General features: G+C 43.2%; 1 long non-coding RNA gene across 1 annotated transcript in view; it reads left to right on the top strand.

Moving 5' to 3' along the window:
- Positions 1-5,268, top strand: part of LOC138273190 (uncharacterized) — a 76,169-nt gene extending 70,901 nt beyond the window's left edge. The window contains exon 4 of the long non-coding RNA XR_011200277.1: positions 3,977-5,268. This is a non-coding gene — a long non-coding RNA (uncharacterized lncRNA). The remainder of the gene's footprint in view (positions 1-3,976) is intronic.
- The last annotated feature ends 11,857 nt before the right edge of the window (positions 5,269-17,125 follow it).

Here is a 17,125-nt window from a genome sequence, read left to right as displayed (position 1 = left end):
AACCTGGCATTGCGACGCCAGGTGCCTTTTCTGCAGGAGGATGGTCCAGATGGTGGTGTTGTAGCAGCTGTGGAGCCTGCGGAGAGTGACGAGGAGGAAGATGAAGAGGACGACACAGACAACAGGGACACAGTGATACAGCAGTATTTTCAATAACACACAGGTAAGAATCAACACCGGCATTTTACATTTACTTACAGTCTCCTGCCTCTCTACTGTCTGTCCTTTTCACCCAGTGGATGCTAACAGAGTTGTGACTTTCCCTTCCAATTTCAGAGATGTGGGCCCCACTGCATGACCTCTGCTTTGTTTGCCCATGGACTACAGCTGTGTGACAGTGGTATGTTGTCATCACAATGTAACTGGTCATTTTTGCACTTTTATGTCTAATAAATATTTTCAAAAAAACAGGCAGACTCCAGATTATTTGTGTGCAATAAGTGTGTTTATTAAAGTGCTCAATTGTGGGACATGGTTGAAAATCGGTGATGGGTGATGGTGGAGGAATGTCCATGGCAGAGTCCAGATTCTCAGTCTCACAGGTGCATTGCCCATATGCCTGTGGAAGGTGGAGCAGGGGCAGTTTAAGGTTGGACAGGGTGACAATGTGGGACAGTGGGATGACATCAGGGGGTATCCTTTCCTGGCGGGGGTCTTGGCATCCTACTCTGTCTTCTTCCTAGATCTCAGGCCCCGCTTGCGGGGTGGTTCTTCTTCTGCAGGAGGTGGGGTTCTGGTGGCAGGTTGTTGCTGTGTCGGGGCCTCCTGTCCACTAGCGCCGGCGGAGGTGGTAGGCTGTTCCTGGTCCATGCTAGTGACAGGGGCCCTTTGTGGTGACACATGGTCCCGCAATGTGGTGACAATCTGGTTGAGAGCCACAACTATGGTGCCCATTGCGGAACTAATGTTTCTCAGTTCTTCCCTGAACCCCATAAACTGTTCCTCCTGCAGTACCTGGATCTCCTGGAACCTGGCCAGGACCGTCGCCATCGTCTCCTGGGAGTGGTGGTATGCTCCCATGATGGAGGTGAGGGCCTCGTGGAGAGTGGGTTCCCTGGGCCTGTCCCCCCCCTGTCGCACAGCAGCCCTCCCAGTTCGCCTGTTTCCCTGGGCCTCTGTCCCCTGGACCGTGTGCCCACTACCACTGCCCCCAGGTCCCTGTTGTTGTTGGGGTGGTGGGTTCACCTGGGTGCCCTGTAGTGGTGGACACACCGCTGATTGACGTGTCCTGGAGACAGAGGCATGGGCCCACTGGGTGGGTGCTGTGCTGGTGTTCCCAGAGGGGGGTAGGTCTGCTGTAGCCTGTGGATGTCTGAGGGGAACCAACTGTCCTGAGGTCCCCGATGGGCCGGGCTGGTCATCTGGGTCCAGGGAGACAGAGCTGCTGTCATCACTGGGGGCCTCTTCTGGGGATGGGATGGACATTTCTGGACCCTCCTGGGCGGTGTGGTGGCATTCGGGTCCTGCAGGGGTATAAGAGTATGGTTATTGCTTCTGTGTGTGCCATAGCGTGCAATGGGTGGGTGCCCGTGTACCCCAGTGCTGGCATTCCTTTGTGGGGGCTGTTGTGACGGCGGTTTGTGGGGGAGATGGGTATGTGCAGTGGGCATGCTTAGGTGATGGCTGTCGATGGTTTGTGGTGGCATGCAGGGTTTGGTGTTGGGATGGGTGGGTTGTGATGGTGAGACATTAGCAACGAGGATGTGTGATGGTGGTGGGGGGGAGGGTGGGGTATGAGTTGGCATGCTGGTGGGGTGGGGGGGATGAAGTAGTGGAGATGAGACTTACCAGAGTCCATTCCTCCGCCTACTCCTGCGAGGCCCTCAGGATGCAGGATGTTCAAGACCTGTTCCTCCCATGTTGTAAATTCTGGGGGTTGAGGTGGGGGTCCGCCGCCAGTCCGCTGCACCGCGATGTTGTGCCTGGATACCATGGAACGCACCTTCCCCCGTAGGTCGTTCCACCGCTTCCTGATGTCGTCCCGATTTCGTGGATGCTGTCCCACAGCGTTGACCCTGTCCACTATTCTTTGCCATAGCTCCATCTTCCTGGCAATGGTGGTGTGCTGCACCTGTGTCCTGAAAAGCTGGGGCTCTACCCGAACTATTTCCTCCACCATGACCCTGAGTTCTGCGTCTGAGAACCTGGGGTGTCTTTGGGGTGCCATGGGGTGGTGTGGATGAGGTGTGGGGTGGTGTTTGCGGGGATGAGTGTGGTGAGTGTAGTGGTGTGTGGTGTTTTGTGCGTGGTTGTTGTGTGGGTGATGGTGTAGTGTGCCTCTGTGTGATGGTGTTCTCTATTCTGTGCTGTCTCTCTCTGGGCTTCTTCTCTGATTTGTGGTCGTAGGGGTTTGTGGGTGATCTGGGTGTGTGTTTTATAGTTAATTGGGTGTGTGGGAGTGTTGTGTGTATGTGTCTCAGGTGTGTGTATTTCAAATTGTCCAATGTGGCGGTGTTTTGGAGCTGTATGTGTATTTTGAGCGCGGCGGTGTGTACCGCCAATGGAATACCGCGGTTGAAAGACCGCCGCGTGGATTCGTGGGTCGTAATGGCATGGGCGTTTTTCTGTTGGCGTGACGGTGGAGGTTTGGTCTTCGCCAGTTTAACGCTGGCCGTTGGTGTGGCGGACTTTTGTTGATGTCGGGTTTTTGGCGGTTTGCCTCTTGAGGGTCAGAATGACTGTGGCGGTTTACCGCGACCGCGGCGGTGTTGTGGCGGCCTTCTGACCGGCGGTAAGCGCCTTTTACCGCCGAGGTCAGAATGACCCCCCATATGATCGAAAACAAAAGTTTTTAAAAACAATAACATGGTGCCAGGGAGAATGCGAGTAGTTGGTGCTCATAATTTGTAACACACAGATGTTAATAAAGCATTGCATAAGTACATAACAATAAATTGATGCATGTATGGCCCACAGAGTCGAACTGAAAAGGATTTAAGGAGGTCAATAAACTATACCACAAGACTTGTGCAATATGGTAAATGTAGGGGTCGGTGAAAGATTCTGCTCATCTGCAGAGTTTGCTGAGTTTTGTCTAATCTGCGTTCCACTTGGAGCACGGAATTCCAGAAAAATTCTGCCAACCGCCACATGGTGGAGTTTTTTCTCATGCACGGCTCACCAACATTAAGGGCCTGATTTATGAAAAGTTAGCTCTGCCTTTATCTCATTTTTTAGGCAGAAGCAGCACAAACTTACAAAATATAATATACAAAATATAATTATATAATATATTTAAATATAATTACAAAATATAATTATATTTTGTAAGTTTGTGCAGCTTTTAACGCACGGCGGCGCTAACTTTTCATAAATCAGGCCCTAAGTTGGCAAGGGTGAGCAAGAAAATCGAGTGGTAGAACACTCCACAGCGAGATTTCTCAGTGTGGGCAGTCGCAGCAGGTCGCTATCATTCATGCTGATAAAGCTGCTGCTTGCGTAGAAAATCTGCTCAAGCAGCAGAAAGAAGCACTGCCGTGAGGCACACCGCATGGTGACGCTCTTGCTGATTTGACAGCGCACAAAAATTAGAGCAAGCAGCGCGACGTGCCGAATTCCACCACTCGTGTGTTTCTGTGGAATATGGCGGAGTTTTTATGGAACTCCACGGAATTCCATGGAGTGAAACTCTGCGAGTTACGCCCACCCCTAGTTATTATGCAGCAGGGGAGGGCATAATCATGCTTCAGGGTTGAGTAAATTATGCAGCAAGAAAATTTAAATTATGTGGCATATACAGCATATTTATTTATTGTTAGTATTGCCTAATTTTTTGGAATTTTTACATATTAATACTATTCTGGGCAAACCTTTTGCCTCATTAGTACCGATTTGACACCCAATTGCATAAACAAGCAACAGAAATGTGACCATTCATCCTTTGTGAAGGGCCTTCCACTGTGCTGCATCAAGCTGTATTTTTAGTAACTTATGATCCATTTGAGTTAGAAATAATTTATTTTTGTTTTATTTGCAGGGTATGAAGCGGATAACAGAATGTGCGGCAAATGCAGCATAATCGTAACTATAAGAAAAACTATACAGCCACAAAATCACATAATTTCAGGGGCCCTGGCAGTAAGCAGTGTGTGGCACTGCAGTTTTAGGCGCTAGCACATTCCCACTTTTGTATTTTGATGTGTCACACTACAGTCACTCCAACAAATTGCAGATTCGCATAACAATAAACATATCTGGCAACTCATCAGTGAGCAGCCTGTCTGTGATGGTCTGGGATACTTGGCATTTGATAAAGTATTTGTAAAGCATGCTAAGCACTGGCTGACTTTTGGTACAATTTGCTGATCAGGGCACGAGACCAGAAAAAAAAAATCTAAAGCGATGCTTTTTTAGGACCTTTCCAAATACTGAGTGATTGGAATAAGTAGAAAGTGCCAGTGGAAGAGCTTTTAATAAACATTGTCGAAATATCCTGAAGGCGTGATGACGTGCCTGCACTTCTTCAATGTGGCTACAATTAGCTTTATTTGGGGCGTAGATTGTAGAGTTTTGGCTTTGGAGTAGACAAAAATGTCTTGTGTATGCACAGCGGACCTATATCTAATACTGCTCAGTGACTCCTTCACATGTCTGTGTAATAATTTTCATGGTGCAGAACATAACAGCTTCAACTTTGCAAAACATATCAGCTCCATCTGTTGGCACTGCAATTGTAGGACAACTGCACTGTTTGTGTAAGGACACATATGGCTGCTGGTTGAGTATCTCAACACCTCCTCCCACTTATTAAGAAAGTGGAAGAGCTACTTAGAAAATAAATAAACTGGTAAACATGTTTTGGGTATATCATGAGTTGGAGAAAATAGTTTCTTGGTTGATATTAACAGCCCAAAAAATCAAATAATTTTCACCTAACCAGTGCTAGCTACATTTTACTGTGTGCATTTAAAGTTTTCTTTGGAGAATCAAAACCTATTGTATCCTTGATTTCGATTCAAGGATACATGAAAATTACTTTGAAGCGAAATGATGTACAGGCAATCTATATCTGAAAAAAATCAGAGCCAATACATAGACAAGAATATCAGTCATAATTGCTAGCGCAGGTGTTTTAATAAAAAATATTAATGAGTGTTTATGTATTATGAATAAATGATTTCTGTAGAAAATATAATAATGTAGAAAAATAATGCACGCATTTGAAAATGTGATTACGAAGAGTGACCGCCAATGTTCACAAAGTGTACTTACTAGGGAATTAATATTGTGAAATGTTGAATATATGTTTCACTCATGTGGTATGTCATATTAAGGGTTATGCATTATGCTTTAGCTTTATTGATTGTAGGCCTTAACTTAGCGAATGCTTTGGCCTAGTTTGCCTTGCCTCATGTTAAAGCTGTATTTCTTAACGTTTAATAAATGGCTGTCCTAGAGAGTTAAACTGTGATTTAACATTTTGCATTATGTGCTGGCAGCTGAGAATTGTTTCTCATGAGAATCGACTGCTACAAGATGCTGTTCCTATTAATGTAACATTTTGTGTGTAATGCGTGTGAGACTGACTTTCTCATGAGGAGAACAATGAGATACTGACTGGAGTGGAAGCTGCAACAATATTGTTACCTGACAAGCGGGATGATAAGGACATTGCAAGACAAACCAATCAACGACATGTGAACGGAGTGATAGTAGAATTTATAGGTTTGGAGTTTTAGTTTTATTGGACAAAGTGAGAACATGCGATTAACTGACCAATAGTGGATTGGGAAGTATTTTTACTAATTTAATGACGATGCACTGTGAAGAACCCAGCATTCTGCCCTTGCATTTTGCCTTAAGCATTCTGCATTTGCCATACCGGCATTGCTCATTTTCTTGCTGGCCGAAAGGCTTATTCTTGTTCTTCTTGCGTCTTGACAAGAGACGTGCTTAACTTTAATGCTCAAAGACTTTGCCTTTGCTGAACTTTCATGCTGAATCCTGATGCCTTGCTAATCGACTGATGTCTTGTGGATGAACAAGGGCTCTGCTTGCTGATCCACATTGAGGATAGGTATTAGAAATTTAGACTGTTGACTATCATGTGTATTTGCTTTTTCTTTCTAGGTACCAACTGCATTGTTTTGATAGAGACATAGTTAGATGTTTTTCCAAATTTGTGTTACTAAATTGTTTTGTATGAAGCCCAACGTGTTGATGCTAATCTTTTGTTAGGTAAGGATCCTCACTAATGAAATTTTGCTAATAGGGATTAATGTTTGATGAATTTCTCTGCTAAACTTAATGTATGTGATTACTTTGACGCAGTTGACTCTGTTACTGACTTGCACCATAACTTTAGAATTCTATATATGTTTCATTTTTAGATTAGTCTACCTGACCTTAGCATTGTTAATATAGGGAAATACATATTATAACTTTTACTAAAAGGTGTGGTTATTCATGACTGAAAGGTCATGGTGCTTGACTATTACTGACTCCATTGATTATTACTAGTATTGATTGTTGTTGATTATTGATATTGTGTATTGATTATTGATTATGTACTGGAGCTATGGTAAGAACATCTTAGTTGCGCTTCAAAAGGTTCATCGACCTACTCACGTCCCCTTGTAAGTTTACTTATTAAGGTCTGATGCACTAACATAAGCATGCATGCCATTATAAAAACTAAGAAGGGAAACTCCTTCCTCTGTCCTACATAGCGTGCCATCTTGGAAGGTCCACTGAATACAAGATAAATCCTACTGGGAAGAACGAGGCCCAATACCCACCGTTTCCTGGCTCTGTGACAGTGGTATCACGGGTAACACTGTAAAGTAGATACCGGCACTGTTTAAAAAGTATCTCACAGGCTTTCAGTCAGAACATTAATTGTAAAATACAACTCAATAATAACGTAAATCAAACATATATCACCTCGTAATACATTGCAAAATGGCAAAAGAATCAAAATGGGCTGACCCCCAAATCATCTCAAGTGTCAAAAAGGTTCTCATCACCCTGAGATCTATGAAGGGAAAGGAACTGCAGCCGTCATACCCAGAGACCCAAAAGATAAAAAAATTATGGAGGATAAATAAAATAAAGCCCAAGAGGGCTCACTACGTGTGCTTCTTCAAATCAGGTGAATCCATAGTCACAAAGTGGCCTTAACACCCCAAAGTTAAAAAATCTAAAATTCAGAAGATCATAGCAATCAATAAAAGACAATACTTATCTGTCCCATTGGTTCACTGTCACAAAGCTAAGAGACAAAGAGTAGGAAGAAGCACCAGCCCTGAGAGCAATATCCCAACAGTAGAGTTTCCCTTCCTTTCCTCCTGAAATGTAAAAGAGAAAACAAAAGGCAATCAGACAAAAACAGTGACTAACTGAATTAATAGCGCTTTGGGAACAATTATTAATTTGAGTAAAGCGTAGTGCATTACACAGTTGCAAGCCAAACAAGACTGTCAAAACACTAATACCAACAAAGCACCTATAACACAAACTCCTCTCAGCTGTAGAAACAAAAGTTTCAGCTACAAGAGAATTTAAAAAGGCACTGAGTGGTGGAAGAGGTTATGAAATTTGAGCTCCCTCTCACCTAGTGTGACCCACAAGATTGCCTGTACTGAAAGAGCACATCATTCTAAGGCCTGATTTATGAAAAGTTAGTGCCACCTTTATGTCATTTTTTGATGCAAAAGCGGTGCAAACTTAACAAATATAATTATATTTTGTAAGGTCGTGCCATTTTTGCGTCAAAAAAAGACGCAATGGCGGCACTAACTTTTCATAAATCAGGCCCTAAATGTTTTGGGGGTGGTCTCATTGCCCTAGGACCACCACAGCCTGAGTTATGGGCACAAATGTTTGGTAAAACAAATGCTTGCAAAGCATAATGGTTCAAGGTTTCCAGAGTGCAGTAAATATTGTAGTATCGGCTCGCCCACTGTGCCAGGAGAGCCTGAGGATTCATTCCTAGGTCGATTTCATGTTTTATATAGGGTCAAAAAGTACAAAACACAGATACAAAACAACTACTTGTTATTGTTGACTATATAAAGTAAGGACCAAGTGATAGGCAAACACGGAAAACGAACCACGTGCATAAACATGAGTGCTTACTGACAAATACGAGAGGCAGGAAACAAAGAAATATAACCCGTCCAAACAACAGAAAAACATGTGAGGCATAAGTAAACTGTACTTAGTCTGTGCTCCGCGGTCAAGTACAGGAAGTGACGTATCGGCTGCCAAACCACTTAGAAGGCAGCACAACATTATAACACTGCCTTCAACCTAGTGGAAGTGGCAGGCAGTGACAAGCAGGACAAAAATGCCTATATCACTAACAACAGGTCTTCCAGACAGCGCATGCGTGCTGTCGATGCTCGACCTAAAAACTTATTTAATTAGCTCTTCTTCAAATGTCCTACATTTTAATGGCAACAGGTGTAGAAAATACGTTCCTAAGCTTTTCTTTAAATATTTTCATTTTTTCTCTTCCCAAATTTTGACATGCTTGCGGGCGCAGAGGCTGGGTGGTCTGGGAACAGTTAGGCCCTGATTTATACTTTTTGGTGCTAAACTGCACTAACGCAGTTTTCCACCAAAACGTTTAGCACTGGCTTGCACCATTTCTGTGCACCAGCTGGGCACCATATTTATGAAGTGGTGCAAGCAGGTGCAAAGGGTAGGCTAGCATTACAAAAATGACGTTAGTCGGGTGGGGCTGGCGGTATGGAAGAAGGGGGTTTGGCACCAAAAAATGACGGTAGGCAGGTTAGAGTAAAAAAAAATGACTCTAACCTGCCTAGAGTCCTTTTCTGATGCAATCCATCCATACCACATGGCTCCTGCCTTTGAAAAGGCAGGAGCATGCCCGCCCCCACAATGGCCAGCACAGGGGACAAGGGTCCCCTGGGCATGGCCATTGGACCCTATGCCATGTATGGGGGCCCAAAATTAAATACCTACCTGTACTTAACTGTACTTACCTGGGATGGGGTCCCCCATCCTCCGCTGTCCCTCTGTTGTGGGTGGGGGAGTCCCTGGATCCTGGGGAGGGCACGTCTAGGCTTATTCCATGGTGTCCCACCAGGGAAATAGGCCCACAGGTCCCCTAACTCTTGCTCTGACCCAGGCGTTAAAAAATGGTGTAAAGCAAGCTTTGCACCATTTTTTAACCCCTCCTCCCTCCCATGCACCATTTTTGCATGGGAGTATAAATATGGCGTTAAGGCCATAGAGTCATTTTTTGCACGGTAACGCCTACCTTGCGTCTCACTAAGGCAAGGTAGCTTTCCAAGTCCAAGAAATTACTTTAAATCCATAAATTTACTGCTAGACGGGTCTAGTGCCAAAGTATAAATATGGAGTTAGTTTTGCACCTAATTAGAGTAAAAGAAAATGACACTAATTCGGTGCAAACAGAATATAAATATGCCCCTTAGTTCGGGCTGCTCTGGGTTATCTGGGCCATACCCGTACTTACGAAGAACGAGAGGTATCAGGACTGTCAGAGTCCTTGCTCAGCTGCAGCACGGGCGTCACAAAGCAAGTGATAGCTTAAGGAGAGACAGGGTGTGGGCAGGCAGAGAAAATGTGCTCACCGGCTGTTGCGGCTGATTTGGTACTGGTGGCAAAAATCATCCTTAATTCCGGGAGACCCAAGCCAGTGAATCCAACCTTCTTTCAGAGGTGTTTGGAAGGCTGGGTGTTCTGCCACCAGGACTGATTTCTAAACAAATAATGAGACCAAATGACGCACCTCAGACTACTATTTTCTTATACGTTGGGTGAAAATCCAGAGGTCCTCAAGGGGTTTTAATATCATATTCCAGTGTTGTTTTGGTGTGCAAGACAAGATTTAGCATCCCCAGGGGCTGCGCAACTCGCTGTCCGCAAGGATACTATCAAAAATGAAAATGAAGCAGACGATTTTTTTTAAATATCACATTCCAGATTGACACCTTGATCTGGGTGGGCAAGAGCAAGCACAGATTTCATATAGCAGAAGAGGTCTCACGGATATTCAGGTGCTCTTGAGGTTGAAATGCATCGTCTGGAGCATCATATGTCATACTTTCTTAGCCGTTTTGTTGTTTTGCATCACAACAAGGTCTGACTAGATGTTAGGGTTTCAGACCTGACACCAGATGGGTTGGTGTTCTGCAACTCACATCTCAATTTTAAGGGAGACAAAAAGTGGAACATCACCAAAATTAAATTGAGATAAAAATCTGGATCTAAAATGAAAACCTCATTACTGGAGCTATGTAGTTAAAATTTGAAAGCATCCATGCATCTACACTTATCCAGACGTTTTTGACTGTGTCTTGGGCAGTGGAGCTCTCTAGTGAATTGCCAGTTGAGTTGCACTCCTAGCGGTTTAGAAATTAGATGGTTTCAAAGTTGTTTGACGTGGCATTGTGTCAAAAACATGCACGTTTAGATTGGTGCATCCATGCAGACTTGAAGATTGGAGCAAGTAATGCTATATCTTTCGGGACCATCAGCAACTCAGATTTCTCTCTGACTACCTTCTGGAGGTGCTTTGTTAACAAGTTGTGGGGTGAATGCGGATGTGCCGCTTGCCGTGTTTCTTCCACAGTCCTTGTTTTTCAACGTCCTGTGTTTCCTGATAAAATATTCTTGCTAGCAAAAATTAAAATGTTGCGTAAACCTGGCTGAACGATAGAGGAGTTTTTGCAATTGGATCGAAAGAAAGCCTGAGTCACATGAGAGCTTGAATCCAAAAATCTGAGAGAAAAATGTCATGTTTGGAGACAGAACAAGATGTTAATGAGAAGCATTTAGCACAATCCCTTCCTAAAACCATTATCCCCATGCAATTATCTTTTTTGGTAAGCACCACTATGCTAAACTTAATTTCTGGCAATGTCCACGAGGGACACAAAAAAGCTAAAGGTGTTTATGTGGCAGGGGAGAGGAAACTCCCATAACAAAAAAGCCAATAGAAACATAGCTTCCAATTACTGCTCATTTTGTTGTAGTTATCTTGAGAGATGAGACCTTGCTGTGTTCTTTTCACGTTTTGTAGTGTTACACCTGTGGTGACTGAAAACCAGTGTAGAGCCAGATTACTTACTGATTTCTGGTAATGCTAGTAATCTCTGCTCCTGCAGCTCTCTTCTAAGCCCCACGTCGTTATGCTTTACTATTGACTTGCTGAGCTGTCCTGCGCCAAATCGCCATACATTTGGGCCTTAGTTCCTGGTCGAAGCATCTCCTTTCTGATGGGTGAATACTCTGGCTTGTTTGTAATGAGATAAAGTGGAATAAAGGCCCACCAGTTGTTTTGGACAGTGGCTGTGGAGGGTTAAATTATAGTAATAAGGACTACCATGAATCAGAGGCTATGTATTTTGACTGAATATGTATTTTGTTCATCTGAATGTGTTATCACAAATCAGAAAGGAAAATCTTCCTGGAGTCATTTTTAAGACATCCGATGACTTCAGATTGGCTGTTTCTGTAATGATGTGGTGAAGTCACCCCAAACCATCCAGAAATATGTGTATAGGCTGAAATATTTCAAAGAAATTACTCTAACGCCATCTCAAAAACTAATTTAGGATGACTTGTTGATTAATACAGTAGTCATTTTGAGGTCATCCGATGACTTCAGCTGGGCTAATACTTTAATGATGTGGTGAAGACATCCCGTTCCGAAATACGTGTATAGTGTGAAATATTTAAATTAAATGAGTTTAACGCTATTTCAAACGTTACTCTAGGATACCTTGTTGGTTAAATCAATTTAAAATGTTTGATGATCATTACTGCTCTAGGGATGCCAATTGACAACTTCAGGGTGAGCATAGATTACAAAGGAAGATTCTAGCACATGCCACTGTTATGTGTTGATTATTTTTAGATTACTTCTAACACCTTCAGGATACGTGTAAATTGCTTCAAGGTGCTTAAATGACAGCTACAGGATACGTGGATAAGATTCAGATTGATTATATGGCTACTTTATGATGAATGTGAGTTACTTAGGAAAGATTTTATGACATTTTCAATATGAGTACAGATTACTCTGGGATAATACTGTGACCTGTGTGGATTACTCTGGGATGATTTTGTTAAAACGTCTGCATCAATAAAGACAATTCCATGGTGATTCAAGTACAATTCAACACAGAGCTGAATGACTCCAAAATGATTTCACATCTTTTTCCAGGGGAATGTCAGTGACTGAAAGTCTCTTCATCTCCTTCATACCAGGGCTTTCAAGTTAGCTTACTCAAGTGAAACCTCACTCTTGCATCCTATCTTGCAGTGTCAATTTTTGGGCATCATCTGGTCACCATCCAGTTGAAGAATAGCGTTGAGAGTATAGACAGTGGTGGAAACGTCTGGTGGCAATAAGATCAAATGATGAAAAGTGAATAAATTGTTAATATTGGTAGGTGTTGCTTTGGGAGGAGCATGGTGTTCCAATCATTAACAGATGAATGATTGAGATTGATCAAAACGGTAAGTGAGTGCCAATATATGAATGTTTGCGGTCAATAGGATCTGTGACTAGCTAGGTGTCTGTAGAACTTCGAATAATCAAAGCTGTAAATTGTGGAGTGTTTGTAAGTGATTGGCAGAAGGTGAAAGAAGCTGAGTGGCTGTGAATCAGTAAGTGAGTGATGGGGGTTGGAGAATCTACAAATGTTTGAGAAACTAGGGGCCAGATGTAGCAAAATAACATTTTGCGACTTGCAAATTGCGAGTACTAGCGACTCGCAATTTGCAACTCGCAAAATGTTATGCAGAAAGGTGTCTCAGACACCTTCTGCGAGTCGGTATGGGGTCGCAAAGACTCACCTCCTTAATATTAATGAGGTGGGTCGCAAATTGCGGCCCCATACCGAGTCTAGGCACTCACAAACATGGAGGCCTGCTGTCGTCAGCAGACCTCCATGTTCGTGACTGCTTTCAATAAAGCAGTTTTTTTTTTTTTAAGTGTAGCCCGTATTCTTTAAAGGAAAACGAGCTGCACTTAAAAAAAAACCGAAACCTTTAGTTTCGGTTTTTTTTCAGGGCAGGTAGTGGTCCCTTGGACCACTACCTACCCTGAAAAAATATTTGTGGGTCTATTCACAAAGTGGAAAGGGTCCCATGGGGACCCCTTCCAATTTGCGAGTGGGTTACCATCCACTTGAAGTGGATGGTAACTGCGACACCATTTGCGACTGCATATGCGGTCGCAAATGGTATTGCATACCACTCGGAATCACAAATAGGAAGGGAACACCCCTTCCTATTTGCGATTCTGAAATGCAGATTGCGAGTCGGTCCCGACTCGCAATATGCATTTCTGCATAGCAAAGAGGCATTTTCGCCGTTTGCGACGCGCAAATCCTTTGCTACATCTGGCCCTTGGTGAAATATTTAGGATGACAGAAGTTGGGAAAATGGATGTCAGTGGGTGAGCAAAGGAGTGCAAAGTTTTTGAGTGAGTGATTCAATATCAAATAGTGGATAATAGCAGGAAAATATGTGAGAGACTGCTTCCGTGAACAAGTGAGGTAAGGTGTGAGTAACTGTGTTTTTAAGTAAGCAAGCTTGAGGAAGGAAAGCAGTGAGTGACTGTCTCTAGGGTGGGGAAAGCTGCAAGTGTCTAGGCAATTTAAGCTAGCAAAGATGCAAACAAGGGACATGACTTTGTGAGTGCAGACATTTTGTCTTAAATAATTTGTCTTTACATAATCATACTAATGCACTAATGTACTAATGTGTGTAATTTGACTAGTTAGTGGCTACAATCAAGTGAAAGGCCTACATATGTTTTCTAATGTTGAACTAATATTGTGATGAGAAAAATATTCTGTCTCTTTAAGAGCATGTCTTCTGTTAAAATAAGTGCTGAAATAATATGAGTATTTCTTGGCCTCTGCTGGGTCTGAAGTAGAGCAAGGCCACTGTGCAATGTTATCTTTATTTGTCAGGATATTACCCATTAAATCAAACTTCCACAGGAGCAGATGCCTTTTACCCAACTCCCTCCAACAGATGTGTGCTCAGACCTTACTGATTATCTGAACCCTGCATCTGCTAGGGGAAAGGGGAATGGGAATAGAAAAAGAGAGACTGCCTCCAGATACAGTTCCAGACTGTGTTTCCCACTTGAAGATAGGACATTCAGCGTGTGCTTCTGTAACCTGTACCTTTCTTCTTATTGGGATTTTTTTAAAGGAGGGACCTGCAGTCGGGTGATAAGAACATAGATAAGTACTTTCCTACTGCGCATCCAACTGTTCAGCCATTCACATTCACTCAATTCTATTGTTCTCTTAACCTGTATCTTTTGAGAGACTAGCCTCTCTCTAAGAGAACAATGTTAACTTATTATCATCTTTTCTCCAGTAGTCAGAGGTATCCAAGGTTCTCTGGAGAACAGTTCAAAGGTTCACAAATATACAATCTACTAACGTCTTTTACAGGAAACGAAAACTCCATCTAAGGTTCAGTTTTCTCAATCACATTCTCTAGGAATTAGTCTGAGCATTGAGGTTTGTCTCTAAGACTGGCAAGTCTGCAAGGTGAAGAGTTTTTGAATATATCTGTACATATATATATTGGAAAGTCTGGAAATCATACAAAAGGAATCCTTCCTGCAGTTGCTTGAAGTTCTGTTAAGCCAAAACAAATTCTCCTCAGAAAGCCGATAGCCAATTGTAGGAAGAAGGAAGAGATTCAGCTTCTCCAGAAGGGAAAAAGTAGCTGGTGTATACACTGCAACAAGAAAAATAATTAATTACTAAAAACTGGAAAAACTCTCTATGAAACAAAGCGCCGCAGGAACACTGCTCATTCTCCTCAGGATGACAGCTGAAGTGCACAGCTCCCAGAGAGAAACAGCTGGAGGGAAGCTTCAGCATGAGACTAAGGGAGAAACACTAGAGCGCTGACCTCACAAAGATTTGCGGCCACCATCTTGAGTGGCAGTTAAACCTGAAGAAGCTAGTTCTAAGGACAGCCTCTGCAAGAGCCACTGGGAGTGAGGACGCCGCTGCAACCAACGTGGGTACAAGAAAAAGGGGAATCGTTTTTGCTAAGGGAATAACTTAACAACACTGGCAATAGTTTTCCTGACAGTATTAAATGTTTCTAGTCTACTCCGTTCTTATGACTTCATGTCTGTTTAACAGACTTCATTCATTGAGTTGGCATATTTGTCTGTAGTTATGTTTCTAACTCATGTATTTCTCTCAAGGACATGGTGTGGAGGAAATGTTTCTTTGTAGCTCAGTCCAGCAACAGCGCATTCAGAAGGTGCCAAACAAAAGGGTCCATAGATGCAACCAGAGAAGAAAATGTGCAAGATACATTCAGTACCTGAACCTGAACTACGCATGAAGAACAGCAGGCAATGAATGTTCTTAAACATTTTATATAATTGTAATATCTAATAACTGTCTCACTGAATATATTTTTCTCGCCATATGTTTTAGTCAATCACAAGAGTTTAGCAAGTTTAATTTAATGTTGAGATTCAGACTTTAGGTATTCATTTTATTTTTAAAACATCTTTTTTATTGTTTTCAGCACAGATACTTAATAATAAATTCAGCTAATGAAGTTTCAGGATAACAGCTGATCTGTAATAACATGATGAATTAACAACAGGCTAGGTCTAGTTCCGTTTAGCAGGATTTACATTCTTTAGTAAACAACTGTATCAAGAGTTATTGGTGGTACTGTAGACAGTAACTTTCTAATGGAGTCTACTACCCTCCTCTCCAACCATCGTGTATTGGTGGAGTGCATTGTAGTATCGCGTGTTATAGCGTGTACTCCAGATGTTTGTTAGTTTGTCGTGGAGCGTGCGAGCCTTGACTTGTCCCCTATCATGTCCGTTGTTATGGACACGTGATCCTGTAGTGTTTTTGGGGTGTGTCGACATTCCTATCTCAGCATTCCCGTTAACCCCTTAATTTGCACTGGACCAGTATCAGTTTCCTTGTGCATTCTCGCTGGGTGTGTTTTGTGTGGTTGCTTTTCCATTCGTGCGGTGCGGTGACCGGAAGACCCCCCACCCCAGACTCTTATGTAATTATCAAGCTGTGAGGGGAAAGACCAGATATTATAGGGGGTATGTGCATGTCGTGTGATCGAGATGCTCTCCCCAATCTGTGTATCCCAAGTTATCAGATTCATGGTGGGCGCTTGTCGTTCTTAACCTCTAGTCTAGTGAGGAATGTTTCCCAAGCGTCACTTCCCGTGTGTGTCTGGCCTCTGTCTCGCAGCCTGCGTAGTACTTGATGCTCCGTGCACGCCCAGCACAATGTCAAGGCACGCCACGTCTTTAGTTCTGGTGCTTTAGGGGCTTTCCAGTTCATTGCAATCAATCTTTTGTACATTATGAGTGCTAGGTCTGCAAATCTATGGATATATATGTGCTTTTTTCCCCTTATTCTAACATCCAGTAAACAGGATCTAGGGTCTAGCGGAAATAAATGGTCCGTTATCAGCTACTACTTCCCGCCACACTTCTGCTAAAGGGCCACACTCCCATACCATATGATAGAAGTGGGCTGACGGGGAGCCGCAGCGGGGGCATTGAGGGCTGGACGTAGGGAACATGTGCCTCAGCCGGGATGGTGATAGGTACATCTGATGTATATAATTGAATTGGGTGTAACGAAACCTTGGGTTCCTCGACACCTGTCAAGTGTGACAGAGGGCCTGCGACCAACCCTCAGGAGATAACTGGTTCAGAAGAACAGCATTCCATCGCCCTCTTACATTTTCCAAACCTGTTTCGGGAAATCTGTTTAAGACTTTATAGAGATTTGTTATGACTATGTTTTACTGTCATAAAGCAACATGTGGTGTAGTGCAGGGGAGATAGCTGGTTTCCGGTTGCCCGACGTCCACGCCTTCCTAATTAGATGGCATATAGAGTAGTATGCCATGAATTGACCTGGTCCCACCGACGTGAGGTCTTTCATGGCCACAAACGACATCAAGACACCTTCCTCAAAGCAGTCTCCTGTTGTTAATATTCCTGCCTCTGCCGAAGCGGCAGCGGAGTACGCTCTGGACGTGTTGGCACTTCCCGGAAGTTGTCCCAAGGGGATGAGGGGAGAGTATGGGGACTTCATGCAGCCTTTTTGTATATACCGTTTCCAGCATTCATGTGCAGCTATCA

This window comes from Pleurodeles waltl, chromosome 2_2, assembly GCF_031143425.1.
Source record: "Pleurodeles waltl isolate 20211129_DDA chromosome 2_2, aPleWal1.hap1.20221129, whole genome shotgun sequence".
Classification (NCBI taxonomy): domain Eukaryota; kingdom Metazoa; phylum Chordata; class Amphibia; order Caudata; family Salamandridae; genus Pleurodeles; species Pleurodeles waltl.
This window is presented reverse-complemented; position numbering and strand designations above follow the sequence as displayed.